Source organism: Pungitius pungitius, chromosome 2, assembly GCF_949316345.1.
Source record: "Pungitius pungitius chromosome 2, fPunPun2.1, whole genome shotgun sequence".
NCBI lineage: Eukaryota > Metazoa > Chordata > Actinopteri > Perciformes > Gasterosteidae > Pungitius > Pungitius pungitius.
In genome coordinates this window covers 821,588-831,587 of record NC_084901.1, presented here as the reverse complement: position 1 = coordinate 831,587, position 10,000 = coordinate 821,588, and the positions used below count along the sequence as shown (strand labels likewise).

The window sequence follows — 10,000 nt, the reverse complement described above, 5'->3', positions numbered from 1 at the left end:
ACTGCAGTGTTAAAAAACGATAAATATACCATCTAAAAAGCAGCATGTCCAAATGAGTCAGTGTCCAGAGTGAATCATAAAAGTAGTTTGACTTGTCAGAAGTGGGATTTGAACCCACGCCTCCAATTGGAGACCAGAAGTCTTGTTTGCTGAGAACAGAGTCGAAGCTTAAGTCTGGCGCCTTAGACCACTCGGCCATCCTGACATTTGAACTAATGTATTAAAAAACGATAAATATACCATCTAAAAACCAGCATGTCCAAATGAGTCAGTGTCCAGAGTGAATCATAAAAGTAGTTTGACATGTCAGAAGTGGGATTTGAACCCACGCCTGCAATCGGAGAGACCAGAAGCCTCTTTCCTGAGAAAGGTTTCCAACCTTGAGTCTGGCGCCTTAGACCACTCGGCCATCCTGACATTAGCACTGCAGTGTTAAAAAACGATGAATATACCACCTAAAAAAGCAGCATGTCCAAATGAGTCAGTGTCCAGAGTGAATCATAAAAGTAGTTTGACATGTCAGAAGTGGGATTTGAACCCACGCCTCCAATTGGAGACCAGAAGTCTTTTTTGCTGAGAACAGAGTCGAAACTTAAGTCTGGCGCCTTAGACCACTCGGCCATCCTGACATTTGAACTGATGTATTAAAAAACGATAAATATACCATCTAAAAACCAGCATGTCCAAATGAGTCAGTGTCCAGAGTGAATCATAAAAGTAGTTTGACACGTCAGAAGTGGGATTTGAACCCACGCCTCAAATTGGAGACCAGAAGTCTTTTTTGCTGAGAACAGAGTCGAAACTTAAGTCTGGCGCCTTAGACCACTCGGCCATCCTGACATTTGAACTGATGTATTAAAAAACGATAAATATACCATCTAAAAAGCAGCATGTCCAAATGAGTCAGTGTCCAGAGTGAATCATAAAAGTAGTTTGACATGTCAGAAGAGGGATTTGAACCCACGCCTCCAATAGGAGAGACCAGAAGCCTCTTTCCTGAGAAAGGTTTCCAACCTTGAGTCTGGCGCCTTTGACCACTCGGCCATCCTGACATTAGCACTGCAGTGTTAAAAAACGATGAATATACCACCTAAAAAAGCAGCATGTCCAAATGAGTCAGTGTCCAGAGTGAATCATAAAAGTAGTTTGACATGTCAGAAGTGGGATTTGAACCCACGCCTGCAATCGGAGAGACCAGAAGCCTCTTTCCTGAGAAAGGTTTCCAACCTTGAGTCTGGCGCCTTAGACCACTCGGCCATCCTGACATTAGCAGTGCAGTGTTGAAAAACGATGAATATACCACCTAAAAAAGCAGCATGTCCAAATGAGTCAGTGTCCAGAGTGAATCATAAAAGTAGTTTGACATGTCAGAAGTGGGATTTGAACCCACGCCTCCAATCGGAGACCAGAAGCCTCTTCCCTGAGAAAGGTTTCCAACCTTAAGTCTGGCGCCTTAGACCACTCGGCCATCCTGAAATTAGCACTGCAGTGTTAAAAAACGATGAATATACCATCTAAAAAGCAGCATGTCCAAATGAGTCAGTGTCCAGAGTGAATCATAAAAGTAGTTTGACTTGTCAGAAGTGGGATTTGAACCCACGCCTCCAATTGGAGACCAGAAGTCTTGTTTGCTGAGAACAGAGTCGAAGCTTAAGTCTGGCGCCTTAGACCACTCGGCCATCCTGACATTTGAACTAATGTATTAAAAAACGATAAATATACCATCTAAAAACCAGCATGTCCAAATGAGTCAGTGTCCAGAGTAAATCATAAAAGTAGTTTGACATGTCAGAAGAGGGATTTGAACACACGCCTCCAATCGGAGACCAGAAGCCTCTTTCCTGAGAAAGGTTTCCAACCTTGAGTCTGGCGCCTTAGACCACTCGGCCATCCTGACATTTGAAATGATGTATTAAAAAACGATAAATATACCATCTAAAAACCAGCATGTCCAAATGAGTCAGTGTCCAGAGTAAATCATAAAAGTAGTTTGACATGTCAGAAGTGGGATTTGAACCCACGCCTCCAATTGGAGACCAGAAGTCTTTTTTGCTGAGAACAGAGTGGAAACTTAAGTCTGGCGCCTTAGACCACTCGGCCATCCTGACATTTGAACTGATGTATTTAAAAACGATAAATATACCATCTAAAAACCAGCATGTCCAAATGAGTCAGTGTCCAGAGTGAATCATAAAAGTAGTTTGACATGTCAGAAGTGGGATTTGAACACACGCCTCCAATCGGAGACCAGAAGCCTCTTTCCTGAGAAAGGTTTCCAACCTTGAGTCTGGCGCCTTAGACCACTCGGCCATCCTGACATTTGAAATGATGTATTAAAAAACGATAAATATACCATCTAAAAACCAGCATGTCCAAATGAGTCAGTGTCCAGAGTAAATCATAAAAGTAGTTTGACATGACAGAAGTGCGATTTGAACCCACGCCTCCAATTGGAGACCAGAAGTCTTTTTTGCTGAGAACTGAGTGGAAACTTAAGTCTGGCGCCTTAGACCACTCGGCCATCCTGACATTAGCACTGCAGTGTTAAAAAACGATGAATATACAACCTAAAAAAGCAGCATGTCCAAATGAGTCAGTTTCCACAGTGAATCATAAAAGTAGTTTGACATGTCAGAAGTGGGATTTGAACCCACGCCTCCAATTGGAGACCAGAAGTCTTTTTTGCTGAGAACAGAGTGGAAACTTAAGTCTGGCGCCTTAGACCACTCGGCCATCCTGACATTTGAACTGATGTATTTAAAAACGATAAATATACCATCTAAAAACCAGCATGTCCAAATGAGTCAGTGTCCAGAGTGAATCATAAAAGTAGTTTGACATGTCAGAAGTGGGATTTGAACACACGCCTCCAATCGGAGACAAGAAGCCTCTTTCCTGAGAAAGGTTTCCAACCTTAAGTCTGGCGCCTTAGACCACTCGGCCATCCTGACATTAGCACTGCAGTGTTAAAAAACGATGAATATACAACCTAAAAAAGCAGCATGTCCAAATGAGTCAGTGTCCAGAGTGAATCATAAAAGTAGTTTGACATGTCAGAAGTGGGATTTGAACCCACGCCTCCAATCGGAGACCAGAAGTCTTTTTTGCTGAGAACAGAGTCGAAACTTAAGTCTGGCGCCTTAGACCACTCGGCCATCCTGACATTAGCACGGCAGTGTTAAAAAACAATGAATATACCACCTAAAAAAGCAGCATGTCCAAATGAGTCAGTGTCCAGAGTGAATCATAAAAGTAGTTTGACATGTCAGAAGTGGGATTTGAACCCACGCCTCCAATTGGAGACCAGAAGTCTTTTTTGCTGAGAACAGAGTCGAAACTTAAGTCTGGCGCCTTAGACCACTCGGCCATCCTGACATTAGCACTGCAGTGTTAAAAAACGATGAATATACAACCTAAAAAAGCAGCATGTCCAAATGAGTCAGTGTCCACAGTGAATCATAAAATTAGTTTGACATGTCAGAAGTGGGATTTGAACCCACGCCTCCAATTGGAGACCAGAAGTCTTTTTTGCTGAGAACAGAGTGGAAACTTAAGTCTGGCGCCTTAGACCACTCGGCCATCCTGACATTTGAACTGATGTATTTAAAAACGATAAATATACCATCTAAAAACCAGCATGTCCAAATGAGTCAGTGTCCAGAGTGAATCATAAAAGTAGTTTGACATGTCAGAAGTGGGATTTGAACCCACGCCTCCAATCGGAGACAAGAAGCCTCTTTCCTGAGAAAGGTTTCCAACCTTAAGTCTGGCGCCTTAGACCACTCGGCCATCCTGACAATAGCACTGCAGTGTTAAAAAACGATGAATATACAACCTAAAAAAGCAGCATGTCCAAATGAGTCAGTGTCCAGAGTGAATCATAAAAGTAGTTTGACATGTCAGAAGTGGGATTTGAACCCACGCCTCCAATCGGAGACCAGAAGTCTTTTTTGCTGAGAACAGAGTCGAAACTTAAGTCTGGCGCCTTAGACCACTCGGCCATCCTGACATTAGCACGGCAGTGTTAAAAAACAATGAATATACCACCTAAAAAAGCAGCATGTCCAAATGAGTCAGTGTCCAGAGTGAATCATAAAAGTAGTTTGACATGTCAGAAGTGGGATTTGAACCCACGCCTCCAATTGGAGACCAGAAGTCTTTTTTGCTGAGAACAGAGTCGAAACTTAAGTCTGGCGCCTTAGACCACTCGGCCATCCTGACATTTGAACTGATGTATTAAAAAACGATAAATATACCATCTAAAAACCAGCATGTCCAAATGAGTCAGTGTCCAGAGTGAATCATAAAAGTAGTTTGACATATCAGAAGTGGGATTTGAACCCACGCCTCCAATCGGAGACCAGAAGCCTCTTTCCTGAGAAAGGTTTCCAACCTTGAGTCTGGCGGCTTAGACCACTCGGCCATCCTGACATTAGCAGTGCAGTGTTGAAAAACGATGAATATACCACCTAAAAAAGCAGCATGTCCAAATGAGTCAGTGTCCAGAGTGAATCATAAAAGTAGTTTGACATGTCAGAAGTGGGATTTGAACCCACGCCTCCAATCGGAGACCAGAAGCCTCTTCCCTGAGAAAGGTTTCCAACCTTGAGTCTGGCGCCTTAGACCACTCGGCCATCCTGAAATTAGCACTGCAGTGTTAAAAAACGATGAATATACCATCTAAAAAGCAGCATGTCCAAATGAGTCAGTGTCCAGAGTGAATCATAAAAGTAGTTTGACTTGTCAGAAGTGGGATTTGAACCCACGCCTCCAATTGGAGACCAGAAGTCTTGTTTGCTGAGAACAGAGTTGAAGCTTAAGTCTGGCGCCTTAGACCACTCGGCCATCCTGACATTTGAACTAATGTATTAAAAAACGATAAATATACCATCTAAAAACCAGCATGTCCAAATGAGTCAGTGTCCAGAGTGAATCATAAAAGTAGTTTGACATGTCAGAAGTGGGATTTGAACCCACGCCTCCAATTGGAGACCAGAAGTCTTTTTTGCTGAGAACAGAGTCGAAACTTAAGTCTGGCGCCTTAGACCACTCGGCCATCCTGACATTTGAACTGATGTATTAAAAAACGATAAATATACCATCTAAAAAGCAGCATGTCCAAATGAGTCAGTGTCCACAGTGAATCATAAAAGTAGTTTGACATGTCAGAAGAGGGATTTGAAACCACGCCTCCCAATAGGAGAGACCAGAAGCCTCTTTCCTGAGAAAGGTTTCCAACCTTGAGTCTGGCGCCTTAGACCACTCGGCCATCCTGACATTAGCACTGCAGTGTTAAAAAACGATGAATATACCACCTAAAAAAGCAGCATGTCCAAATGAGTCAGTGTCCAGAGTGAATCATAAAAGTAGTTTGACATGTCAGAAGTGGGATTTGAACCCACGCCTCCAATCGGAGACCAGAAGCCTCTTCCCTGAGAAAGGTTTCCAACCTTGAGTCTGGCGCCTTAGACCACTCGGCCATCCTGACATTAGCACTGCAGTGTTAAAAAACGATAAATATACCATCTAAAAAGCAGCATGTCCAAATGAGTCAGTGTCCAGAGTGAATCATAAAAGTAGTTTGACTTGTCAGAAGAGGGATTTGAACCCACGCCTCCAATTGGAGACCAGAAGTCTTTTTTGCTGAGAACAGAGTCGAAACTTAAGTCTGGCGCCTTAGACCACTCGGCCATCCTGACATTTGAACTGATGTATTAAAAAACGATAAATATACCATCTAAAAACCAGCATGTCCAAATGAGTCAGTGTCCAGAGTGAATCATAAAAGTAGTTTGACATGTCAGAAGTGGGATTTGAACCCACGCCTGCAATCGGAGAGACCAGAAGCCTCTTTCCTGAGAAAGGTTTCCAACCTTGAGTCTGGCGCCTTAGACCACTCGGCCATCCTGACATTAGCACTGCAGTGTTAAAAAACGATGAATATACCACCTAAAAAAGCAGCATGTCCAAATGAGTCAGTGTCCAGAGTGAATCATAAAAGTAGTTTGACATGTCAGAAGTGGGATTTGAACCCACGCCTCCAATCGGAGACCAGAAGCCTCTTTCCTGAGAAAGGTTTCCAACCTTGAGTCTGGCGCCTTAGACCACTCGGCCATCCTGACTTTAGCAGTGCAGTGTTGAAAAACGATGAATATACCACCTAAAAAAGCAGCATGTCCAAATGAGTCAGTGTCCAGAGTGAATCATAAAAGTAGTTTGACATGTCAGAAGTGGGATTTGAACCCACGCCTCCAATCGGAGACCAGAAGCCTCTTTCCTGAGAAAGGTTTCCAACCTTGAGTCTGGCGCCTTAGACCACTCGGCCATCCTGACTTTAGCAGTGCAGTGTTGAAAAACGATGAATATACCACCTAAAAAAGCAGCATGTCTGAATGAGTCAGTGTCCAGAGTGAATCATAAAAGTAGTTTGACATGTCAGAAGTGGGATTTGAACCCACGCCTCCAATCGGAGACAAGAAGCCTCTTTCCTGAGAAAGGTTTCCAACCTTAAGTCTGGCGCCTTAGACCACTCGGCCATCCTGACAATAGCACTGCAGTGTTAAAAAACGATGAATATACAACCTAAAAAAGCAGCATGTCCAAATGAGTCAGTGTCCAGAGTGAATCATAAAAGTAGTTTGACATGTCAGAAGTGGGATTTGAACCCACGCCTCCAATCGGAGACCAGAAGTCTTTTTTGCTGAGAACAGAGTCGAAACTTAAGTCTGGCGCCTTAGACCACTCGGCCATCCTGACATTAGCACGGCAGTGTTAAAAAACAATGAATATACCACCTAAAAAAGCAGCATGTCCAAATGAGTCAGTGTCCAGAGTGAATCATAAAAGTAGTTTGACATGTCAGAAGTGGGATTTGAACCCACGCCTCCAATTGGAGACCAGAAGTCTTTTTTGCTGAGAACAGAGTCGAAACTTAAGTCTGGCGCCTTAGACCACTCGGCCATCCTGACATTTGAACTGATGTATTAAAAAACGATAAATATACCATCTAAAAACCAGCATGTCCAAATGAGTCAGTGTCCAGAGTGAATCATAAAAGTAGTTTGACATATCAGAAGTGGGATTTGAACCCACGCCTCCAATCGGAGACCAGAAGCCTCTTTCCTGAGAAAGGTTTCCAACCTTGAGTCTGGCGGCTTAGACCACTCGGCCATCCTGACATTAGCAGTGCAGTGTTGAAAAACGATGAATATACCACCTAAAAAAGCAGCATGTCCAAATGAGTCAGTGTCCAGAGTGAATCATAAAAGTAGTTTGACATGTCAGAAGTGGGATTTGAACCCACGCCTCCAATCGGAGACCAGAAGCCTCTTCCCTGAGAAAGGTTTCCAACCTTGAGTCTGGCGCCTTAGACCACTCGGCCATCCTGAAATTAGCACTGCAGTGTTAAAAAACGATGAATATACCATCTAAAAAGCAGCATGTCCAAATGAGTCAGTGTCCAGAGTGAATCATAAAAGTAGTTTGACTTGTCAGAAGTGGGATTTGAACCCACGCCTCCAATTGGAGACCAGAAGTCTTGTTTGCTGAGAACAGAGTCGAAGCTTAAGTCTGGCGCCTTAGACCACTCGGCCATCCTGACATTTGAACTAATGTATTAAAAAACGATAAATATACCATCTAAAAACCAGCATGTCCAAATGAGTCAGTGTCCAGAGTGAATCATAAAAGTAGTTTGACATGTCAGAAGTGGGATTTGAACCCACGCCTCCAATTGGAGACCAGAAGTCTTTTTTGCTGAGAACAGAGTCGAAACTTAAGTCTGGCGCCTTAGACCACTCGGCCATCCTGACATTTGAACTGATGTATTAAAAAACGATAAATATACCATCTAAAAAGCAGCATGTCCAAATGAGTCAGTGTCCACAGTGAATCATAAAAGTAGTTTGACATGTCAGAAGAGGGATTTGAAACCACGCCTCCCAATAGGAGAGACCAGAAGCCTCTTTCCTGAGAAAGGTTTCCAACCTTGAGTCTGGCGCCTTAGACCACTCGGCCATCCTGACATTAGCACTGCAGTGTTAAAAAACGATGAATATACCACCTAAAAAAGCAGCATGTCCAAATGAGTCAGTGTCCAGAGTGAATCATAAAAGTAGTTTGACATGTCAGAAGTGGGATTTGAACCCACGCCTCCAATCGGAGACCAGAAGCCTCTTCCCTGAGAAAGGTTTCCAACCTTGAGTCTGGCGCCTTAGACCACTCGGCCATCCTGACATTAGCACTGCAGTGTTAAAAAACGATAAATATACCATCTAAAAAGCAGCATGTCCAAATGAGTCAGTGTCCAGAGTGAATCATAAAAGTAGTTTGACTTGTCAGAAGAGGGATTTGAACCCACGCCTCCAATTGGAGACCAGAAGTCTTTTTTGCTGAGAACAGAGTCGAAACTTAAGTCTGGCGCCTTAGACCACTCGGCCATCCTGACATTTGAACTGATGTATTAAAAAACGATAAATATACCATCTAAAAACCAGCATGTCCAAATGAGTCAGTGTCCAGAGTGAATCATAAAAGTAGTTTGACATGTCAGAAGTGGGATTTGAACCCACGCCTGCAATCGGAGAGACCAGAAGCCTCTTTCCTGAGAAAGGTTTCCAACCTTGAGTCTGGCGCCTTAGACCACTCGGCCATCCTGACATTAGCACTGCAGTGTTAAAAAACGATGAATATACCACCTAAAAAAGCAGCATGTCCAAATTAGTCAGTGTCCAGAGTGAATCATAAAAGTAGTTTGACATGTCAGAAGTGGGATTTGAACCCACGCCTCCAATCGGAGACCAGAAGCCTCTTTCCTGAGAAAGGTTTCCAACCTTGAGTCTGGCGCCTTAGACCACTCGGCCATCCTGACTTTAGCAGTGCAGTGTTGAAAAACGATGAATATACCACCTAAAAAAGCAGCATGTCCAAATGAGTCAGTGTCCAGAGTGAATCATAAAAGTAGTTTGACATGTCAGAAGTGGGATTTGAACCCACGCCTCCAATCGGAGACCAGAAGCCTCTTTCCTGAGAAAGGTTTCCAACCTTGAGTCTGGCGCCTTAGACCACTCGGCCATCCTGACTTTAGCAGTGCAGTGTTGAAAAACGATGAATATACCACCTAAAAAAGCAGCATGTCTGAATGAGTCAGTGTCCAGAGTGAATCATAAAAGTAGTTTGACATGTCAGAAGTGGGATTTGAACCCACGCCTCCAATTGGAGACCAGAAGTCTTTTTTGCTGAGAACAGAGTCGAAACTTAAGTCTGGCGCCTTAGACCACTCGGCCATCCTGACATTTGAACTGATGTATTAAAAAACGATAAATATACCATCTAAAAACCAGCATGTCCAAATGAGTGAGTGTCCACAGTGAATCATAAAAGTAGTTTGACATGTCAGAAGAGGGATTTGAACCCACGCCTCCAATAGGAGAGACCAGAAGCCTCTTCCCTGAGAAAGGTTTCCAACCTTGAGTCTGGCGCCTTAGACCACTCGGCCATCCTGACATTAGCACTGCAGTGTTAAAAAACGATAAATATACCATCTAAAAAGCAGCATGTCCAAATGAGTCAGTGTCCAGAGTGAATCATAAAAGTAGTTTGACTTGTCAGAAGTGGGATTTGAACCCACGCCTCCAATTGGAGACCAGAAGTCTTTTTTGCTGAGAACAGAGTCGAAACTTAAGTCTGGCGCCTTAGACCACTCGGCCATCCTGACATTTGAACTGATGTATTAAAAAACGATAAATATACCATCTAAAAACCAGCATGTCCAAATGAGTCAGTGTCCAGAGTGAATCATAAAAGTAGTTTGACATGTCAGAAGTGGGATTTGAACCCACGCCTGCAATCGGAGAGACCAGAAGCCTCTTTCCTGAGAAAGGTTTCCAACCTTGAGTCTGGCGCCTTAGACCACTCGGCCATCCTGACATTAGCACTGCAGTGTTAAAAAACGATGAATATACCACCTAAAAAAGCAGCATGTCCAAATGAGTCAGTGTCC

The 10,000-nt window shown here is 43.4% G+C and overlaps 42 non-coding genes across 42 annotated transcripts; all 42 read right to left on the bottom strand.

Annotated features, from left to right (window-relative positions):
• Nucleotides 1-93: 93 nt before the first annotated feature.
• trnal-uaa (transfer RNA leucine (anticodon UAA)) lies at nt 94-205 on the bottom strand. The gene is made up of 2 exons: nt 168-205; nt 94-139 (listed from the first exon to the last, which is right to left on the bottom strand). It is a non-coding gene; the product is annotated as a tRNA-Leu (tRNA).
• Nucleotides 206-304: 99 nt separating this feature from the next.
• trnal-caa (transfer RNA leucine (anticodon CAA)) lies at nt 305-417 on the bottom strand. The gene is made up of 2 exons: nt 380-417; nt 305-352 (listed from the first exon to the last, which is right to left on the bottom strand). It is a non-coding gene; the product is annotated as a tRNA-Leu (tRNA).
• A 100-nt stretch (nt 418-517) lies between these two features.
• On the bottom strand, nt 518-629 carry trnal-uaa (transfer RNA leucine (anticodon UAA)). Its single transcript has 2 exons — nt 592-629; nt 518-563 (listed from the first exon to the last, which is right to left on the bottom strand). It is a non-coding gene; the product is annotated as a tRNA-Leu (tRNA).
• Nucleotides 630-728: 99 nt separating this feature from the next.
• trnal-uaa (transfer RNA leucine (anticodon UAA)) lies at nt 729-840 on the bottom strand. Its single transcript has 2 exons — nt 803-840; nt 729-774 (listed from the first exon to the last, which is right to left on the bottom strand). It is a non-coding gene; the product is annotated as a tRNA-Leu (tRNA).
• Nucleotides 841-939: 99 nt separating this feature from the next.
• Nucleotides 940-1,052, bottom strand: trnal-caa (transfer RNA leucine (anticodon CAA)). Its single transcript has 2 exons — nt 1,015-1,052; nt 940-987 (listed from the first exon to the last, which is right to left on the bottom strand). It is a non-coding gene; the product is annotated as a tRNA-Leu (tRNA).
• Nucleotides 1,053-1,152: 100 nt separating this feature from the next.
• trnal-caa (transfer RNA leucine (anticodon CAA)) lies at nt 1,153-1,265 on the bottom strand. The gene is made up of 2 exons: nt 1,228-1,265; nt 1,153-1,200 (listed from the first exon to the last, which is right to left on the bottom strand). It is a non-coding gene; the product is annotated as a tRNA-Leu (tRNA).
• Nucleotides 1,266-1,365: 100 nt separating this feature from the next.
• On the bottom strand, nt 1,366-1,476 carry trnal-uaa (transfer RNA leucine (anticodon UAA)). The gene is made up of 2 exons: nt 1,439-1,476; nt 1,366-1,411 (listed from the first exon to the last, which is right to left on the bottom strand). It is a non-coding gene; the product is annotated as a tRNA-Leu (tRNA).
• Nucleotides 1,477-1,575: 99 nt separating this feature from the next.
• On the bottom strand, nt 1,576-1,687 carry trnal-caa (transfer RNA leucine (anticodon CAA)). The gene is made up of 2 exons: nt 1,650-1,687; nt 1,576-1,621 (listed from the first exon to the last, which is right to left on the bottom strand). It is a non-coding gene; the product is annotated as a tRNA-Leu (tRNA).
• Nucleotides 1,688-1,996: 309 nt separating this feature from the next.
• trnal-uaa (transfer RNA leucine (anticodon UAA)) lies at nt 1,997-2,108 on the bottom strand. The gene is made up of 2 exons: nt 2,071-2,108; nt 1,997-2,042 (listed from the first exon to the last, which is right to left on the bottom strand). It is a non-coding gene; the product is annotated as a tRNA-Leu (tRNA).
• A 99-nt stretch (nt 2,109-2,207) lies between these two features.
• Nucleotides 2,208-2,318, bottom strand: trnal-aag (transfer RNA leucine (anticodon AAG)). The gene is made up of 2 exons: nt 2,281-2,318; nt 2,208-2,253 (listed from the first exon to the last, which is right to left on the bottom strand). It is a non-coding gene; the product is annotated as a tRNA-Leu (tRNA).
• Nucleotides 2,319-2,417: 99 nt separating this feature from the next.
• On the bottom strand, nt 2,418-2,529 carry trnal-uaa (transfer RNA leucine (anticodon UAA)). The gene is made up of 2 exons: nt 2,492-2,529; nt 2,418-2,463 (listed from the first exon to the last, which is right to left on the bottom strand). It is a non-coding gene; the product is annotated as a tRNA-Leu (tRNA).
• A 100-nt stretch (nt 2,530-2,629) lies between these two features.
• Nucleotides 2,630-2,741, bottom strand: trnal-aag (transfer RNA leucine (anticodon AAG)). Its single transcript has 2 exons — nt 2,704-2,741; nt 2,630-2,675 (listed from the first exon to the last, which is right to left on the bottom strand). It is a non-coding gene; the product is annotated as a tRNA-Leu (tRNA).
• Nucleotides 2,742-2,840: 99 nt separating this feature from the next.
• Nucleotides 2,841-2,951, bottom strand: trnal-caa (transfer RNA leucine (anticodon CAA)). Its single transcript has 2 exons — nt 2,914-2,951; nt 2,841-2,886 (listed from the first exon to the last, which is right to left on the bottom strand). It is a non-coding gene; the product is annotated as a tRNA-Leu (tRNA).
• Nucleotides 2,952-3,051: 100 nt separating this feature from the next.
• Nucleotides 3,052-3,163, bottom strand: trnal-aag (transfer RNA leucine (anticodon AAG)). The gene is made up of 2 exons: nt 3,126-3,163; nt 3,052-3,097 (listed from the first exon to the last, which is right to left on the bottom strand). It is a non-coding gene; the product is annotated as a tRNA-Leu (tRNA).
• A 100-nt stretch (nt 3,164-3,263) lies between these two features.
• On the bottom strand, nt 3,264-3,375 carry trnal-aag (transfer RNA leucine (anticodon AAG)). The gene is made up of 2 exons: nt 3,338-3,375; nt 3,264-3,309 (listed from the first exon to the last, which is right to left on the bottom strand). It is a non-coding gene; the product is annotated as a tRNA-Leu (tRNA).
• A 100-nt stretch (nt 3,376-3,475) lies between these two features.
• trnal-uaa (transfer RNA leucine (anticodon UAA)) lies at nt 3,476-3,587 on the bottom strand. Its single transcript has 2 exons — nt 3,550-3,587; nt 3,476-3,521 (listed from the first exon to the last, which is right to left on the bottom strand). It is a non-coding gene; the product is annotated as a tRNA-Leu (tRNA).
• Nucleotides 3,588-3,686: 99 nt separating this feature from the next.
• trnal-caa (transfer RNA leucine (anticodon CAA)) lies at nt 3,687-3,797 on the bottom strand. The gene is made up of 2 exons: nt 3,760-3,797; nt 3,687-3,732 (listed from the first exon to the last, which is right to left on the bottom strand). It is a non-coding gene; the product is annotated as a tRNA-Leu (tRNA).
• Nucleotides 3,798-3,897: 100 nt separating this feature from the next.
• On the bottom strand, nt 3,898-4,009 carry trnal-aag (transfer RNA leucine (anticodon AAG)). Its single transcript has 2 exons — nt 3,972-4,009; nt 3,898-3,943 (listed from the first exon to the last, which is right to left on the bottom strand). It is a non-coding gene; the product is annotated as a tRNA-Leu (tRNA).
• Nucleotides 4,010-4,109: 100 nt separating this feature from the next.
• On the bottom strand, nt 4,110-4,221 carry trnal-caa (transfer RNA leucine (anticodon CAA)). The gene is made up of 2 exons: nt 4,184-4,221; nt 4,110-4,155 (listed from the first exon to the last, which is right to left on the bottom strand). It is a non-coding gene; the product is annotated as a tRNA-Leu (tRNA).
• Nucleotides 4,222-4,531: 310 nt separating this feature from the next.
• Nucleotides 4,532-4,642, bottom strand: trnal-uaa (transfer RNA leucine (anticodon UAA)). Its single transcript has 2 exons — nt 4,605-4,642; nt 4,532-4,577 (listed from the first exon to the last, which is right to left on the bottom strand). It is a non-coding gene; the product is annotated as a tRNA-Leu (tRNA).
• Nucleotides 4,643-4,741: 99 nt separating this feature from the next.
• Nucleotides 4,742-4,853, bottom strand: trnal-aag (transfer RNA leucine (anticodon AAG)). Its single transcript has 2 exons — nt 4,816-4,853; nt 4,742-4,787 (listed from the first exon to the last, which is right to left on the bottom strand). It is a non-coding gene; the product is annotated as a tRNA-Leu (tRNA).
• A 99-nt stretch (nt 4,854-4,952) lies between these two features.
• On the bottom strand, nt 4,953-5,064 carry trnal-aag (transfer RNA leucine (anticodon AAG)). Its single transcript has 2 exons — nt 5,027-5,064; nt 4,953-4,998 (listed from the first exon to the last, which is right to left on the bottom strand). It is a non-coding gene; the product is annotated as a tRNA-Leu (tRNA).
• A 313-nt stretch (nt 5,065-5,377) lies between these two features.
• Nucleotides 5,378-5,488, bottom strand: trnal-caa (transfer RNA leucine (anticodon CAA)). The gene is made up of 2 exons: nt 5,451-5,488; nt 5,378-5,423 (listed from the first exon to the last, which is right to left on the bottom strand). It is a non-coding gene; the product is annotated as a tRNA-Leu (tRNA).
• A 99-nt stretch (nt 5,489-5,587) lies between these two features.
• Nucleotides 5,588-5,699, bottom strand: trnal-uaa (transfer RNA leucine (anticodon UAA)). The gene is made up of 2 exons: nt 5,662-5,699; nt 5,588-5,633 (listed from the first exon to the last, which is right to left on the bottom strand). It is a non-coding gene; the product is annotated as a tRNA-Leu (tRNA).
• A 99-nt stretch (nt 5,700-5,798) lies between these two features.
• Nucleotides 5,799-5,911, bottom strand: trnal-uaa (transfer RNA leucine (anticodon UAA)). Its single transcript has 2 exons — nt 5,874-5,911; nt 5,799-5,846 (listed from the first exon to the last, which is right to left on the bottom strand). It is a non-coding gene; the product is annotated as a tRNA-Leu (tRNA).
• A 100-nt stretch (nt 5,912-6,011) lies between these two features.
• trnal-caa (transfer RNA leucine (anticodon CAA)) lies at nt 6,012-6,122 on the bottom strand. Its single transcript has 2 exons — nt 6,085-6,122; nt 6,012-6,057 (listed from the first exon to the last, which is right to left on the bottom strand). It is a non-coding gene; the product is annotated as a tRNA-Leu (tRNA).
• Nucleotides 6,123-6,222: 100 nt separating this feature from the next.
• On the bottom strand, nt 6,223-6,333 carry trnal-caa (transfer RNA leucine (anticodon CAA)). The gene is made up of 2 exons: nt 6,296-6,333; nt 6,223-6,268 (listed from the first exon to the last, which is right to left on the bottom strand). It is a non-coding gene; the product is annotated as a tRNA-Leu (tRNA).
• A 100-nt stretch (nt 6,334-6,433) lies between these two features.
• Nucleotides 6,434-6,544, bottom strand: trnal-caa (transfer RNA leucine (anticodon CAA)). Its single transcript has 2 exons — nt 6,507-6,544; nt 6,434-6,479 (listed from the first exon to the last, which is right to left on the bottom strand). It is a non-coding gene; the product is annotated as a tRNA-Leu (tRNA).
• A 100-nt stretch (nt 6,545-6,644) lies between these two features.
• trnal-aag (transfer RNA leucine (anticodon AAG)) lies at nt 6,645-6,756 on the bottom strand. The gene is made up of 2 exons: nt 6,719-6,756; nt 6,645-6,690 (listed from the first exon to the last, which is right to left on the bottom strand). It is a non-coding gene; the product is annotated as a tRNA-Leu (tRNA).
• Nucleotides 6,757-6,856: 100 nt separating this feature from the next.
• trnal-uaa (transfer RNA leucine (anticodon UAA)) lies at nt 6,857-6,968 on the bottom strand. Its single transcript has 2 exons — nt 6,931-6,968; nt 6,857-6,902 (listed from the first exon to the last, which is right to left on the bottom strand). It is a non-coding gene; the product is annotated as a tRNA-Leu (tRNA).
• Nucleotides 6,969-7,278: 310 nt separating this feature from the next.
• On the bottom strand, nt 7,279-7,389 carry trnal-caa (transfer RNA leucine (anticodon CAA)). Its single transcript has 2 exons — nt 7,352-7,389; nt 7,279-7,324 (listed from the first exon to the last, which is right to left on the bottom strand). It is a non-coding gene; the product is annotated as a tRNA-Leu (tRNA).
• Nucleotides 7,390-7,488: 99 nt separating this feature from the next.
• On the bottom strand, nt 7,489-7,600 carry trnal-caa (transfer RNA leucine (anticodon CAA)). Its single transcript has 2 exons — nt 7,563-7,600; nt 7,489-7,534 (listed from the first exon to the last, which is right to left on the bottom strand). It is a non-coding gene; the product is annotated as a tRNA-Leu (tRNA).
• Nucleotides 7,601-7,699: 99 nt separating this feature from the next.
• trnal-aag (transfer RNA leucine (anticodon AAG)) lies at nt 7,700-7,811 on the bottom strand. Its single transcript has 2 exons — nt 7,774-7,811; nt 7,700-7,745 (listed from the first exon to the last, which is right to left on the bottom strand). It is a non-coding gene; the product is annotated as a tRNA-Leu (tRNA).
• Nucleotides 7,812-8,124: 313 nt separating this feature from the next.
• On the bottom strand, nt 8,125-8,235 carry trnal-caa (transfer RNA leucine (anticodon CAA)). Its single transcript has 2 exons — nt 8,198-8,235; nt 8,125-8,170 (listed from the first exon to the last, which is right to left on the bottom strand). It is a non-coding gene; the product is annotated as a tRNA-Leu (tRNA).
• Nucleotides 8,236-8,334: 99 nt separating this feature from the next.
• On the bottom strand, nt 8,335-8,446 carry trnal-uaa (transfer RNA leucine (anticodon UAA)). The gene is made up of 2 exons: nt 8,409-8,446; nt 8,335-8,380 (listed from the first exon to the last, which is right to left on the bottom strand). It is a non-coding gene; the product is annotated as a tRNA-Leu (tRNA).
• A 99-nt stretch (nt 8,447-8,545) lies between these two features.
• On the bottom strand, nt 8,546-8,658 carry trnal-caa (transfer RNA leucine (anticodon CAA)). The gene is made up of 2 exons: nt 8,621-8,658; nt 8,546-8,593 (listed from the first exon to the last, which is right to left on the bottom strand). It is a non-coding gene; the product is annotated as a tRNA-Leu (tRNA).
• A 100-nt stretch (nt 8,659-8,758) lies between these two features.
• On the bottom strand, nt 8,759-8,869 carry trnal-aag (transfer RNA leucine (anticodon AAG)). Its single transcript has 2 exons — nt 8,832-8,869; nt 8,759-8,804 (listed from the first exon to the last, which is right to left on the bottom strand). It is a non-coding gene; the product is annotated as a tRNA-Leu (tRNA).
• A 100-nt stretch (nt 8,870-8,969) lies between these two features.
• On the bottom strand, nt 8,970-9,080 carry trnal-caa (transfer RNA leucine (anticodon CAA)). Its single transcript has 2 exons — nt 9,043-9,080; nt 8,970-9,015 (listed from the first exon to the last, which is right to left on the bottom strand). It is a non-coding gene; the product is annotated as a tRNA-Leu (tRNA).
• Nucleotides 9,081-9,180: 100 nt separating this feature from the next.
• trnal-uaa (transfer RNA leucine (anticodon UAA)) lies at nt 9,181-9,292 on the bottom strand. The gene is made up of 2 exons: nt 9,255-9,292; nt 9,181-9,226 (listed from the first exon to the last, which is right to left on the bottom strand). It is a non-coding gene; the product is annotated as a tRNA-Leu (tRNA).
• Nucleotides 9,293-9,391: 99 nt separating this feature from the next.
• Nucleotides 9,392-9,504, bottom strand: trnal-aag (transfer RNA leucine (anticodon AAG)). Its single transcript has 2 exons — nt 9,467-9,504; nt 9,392-9,439 (listed from the first exon to the last, which is right to left on the bottom strand). It is a non-coding gene; the product is annotated as a tRNA-Leu (tRNA).
• Nucleotides 9,505-9,603: 99 nt separating this feature from the next.
• trnal-uaa (transfer RNA leucine (anticodon UAA)) lies at nt 9,604-9,715 on the bottom strand. The gene is made up of 2 exons: nt 9,678-9,715; nt 9,604-9,649 (listed from the first exon to the last, which is right to left on the bottom strand). It is a non-coding gene; the product is annotated as a tRNA-Leu (tRNA).
• A 99-nt stretch (nt 9,716-9,814) lies between these two features.
• trnal-caa (transfer RNA leucine (anticodon CAA)) lies at nt 9,815-9,927 on the bottom strand. Its single transcript has 2 exons — nt 9,890-9,927; nt 9,815-9,862 (listed from the first exon to the last, which is right to left on the bottom strand). It is a non-coding gene; the product is annotated as a tRNA-Leu (tRNA).
• Nucleotides 9,928-10,000: the final 73 nt, after the last annotated feature.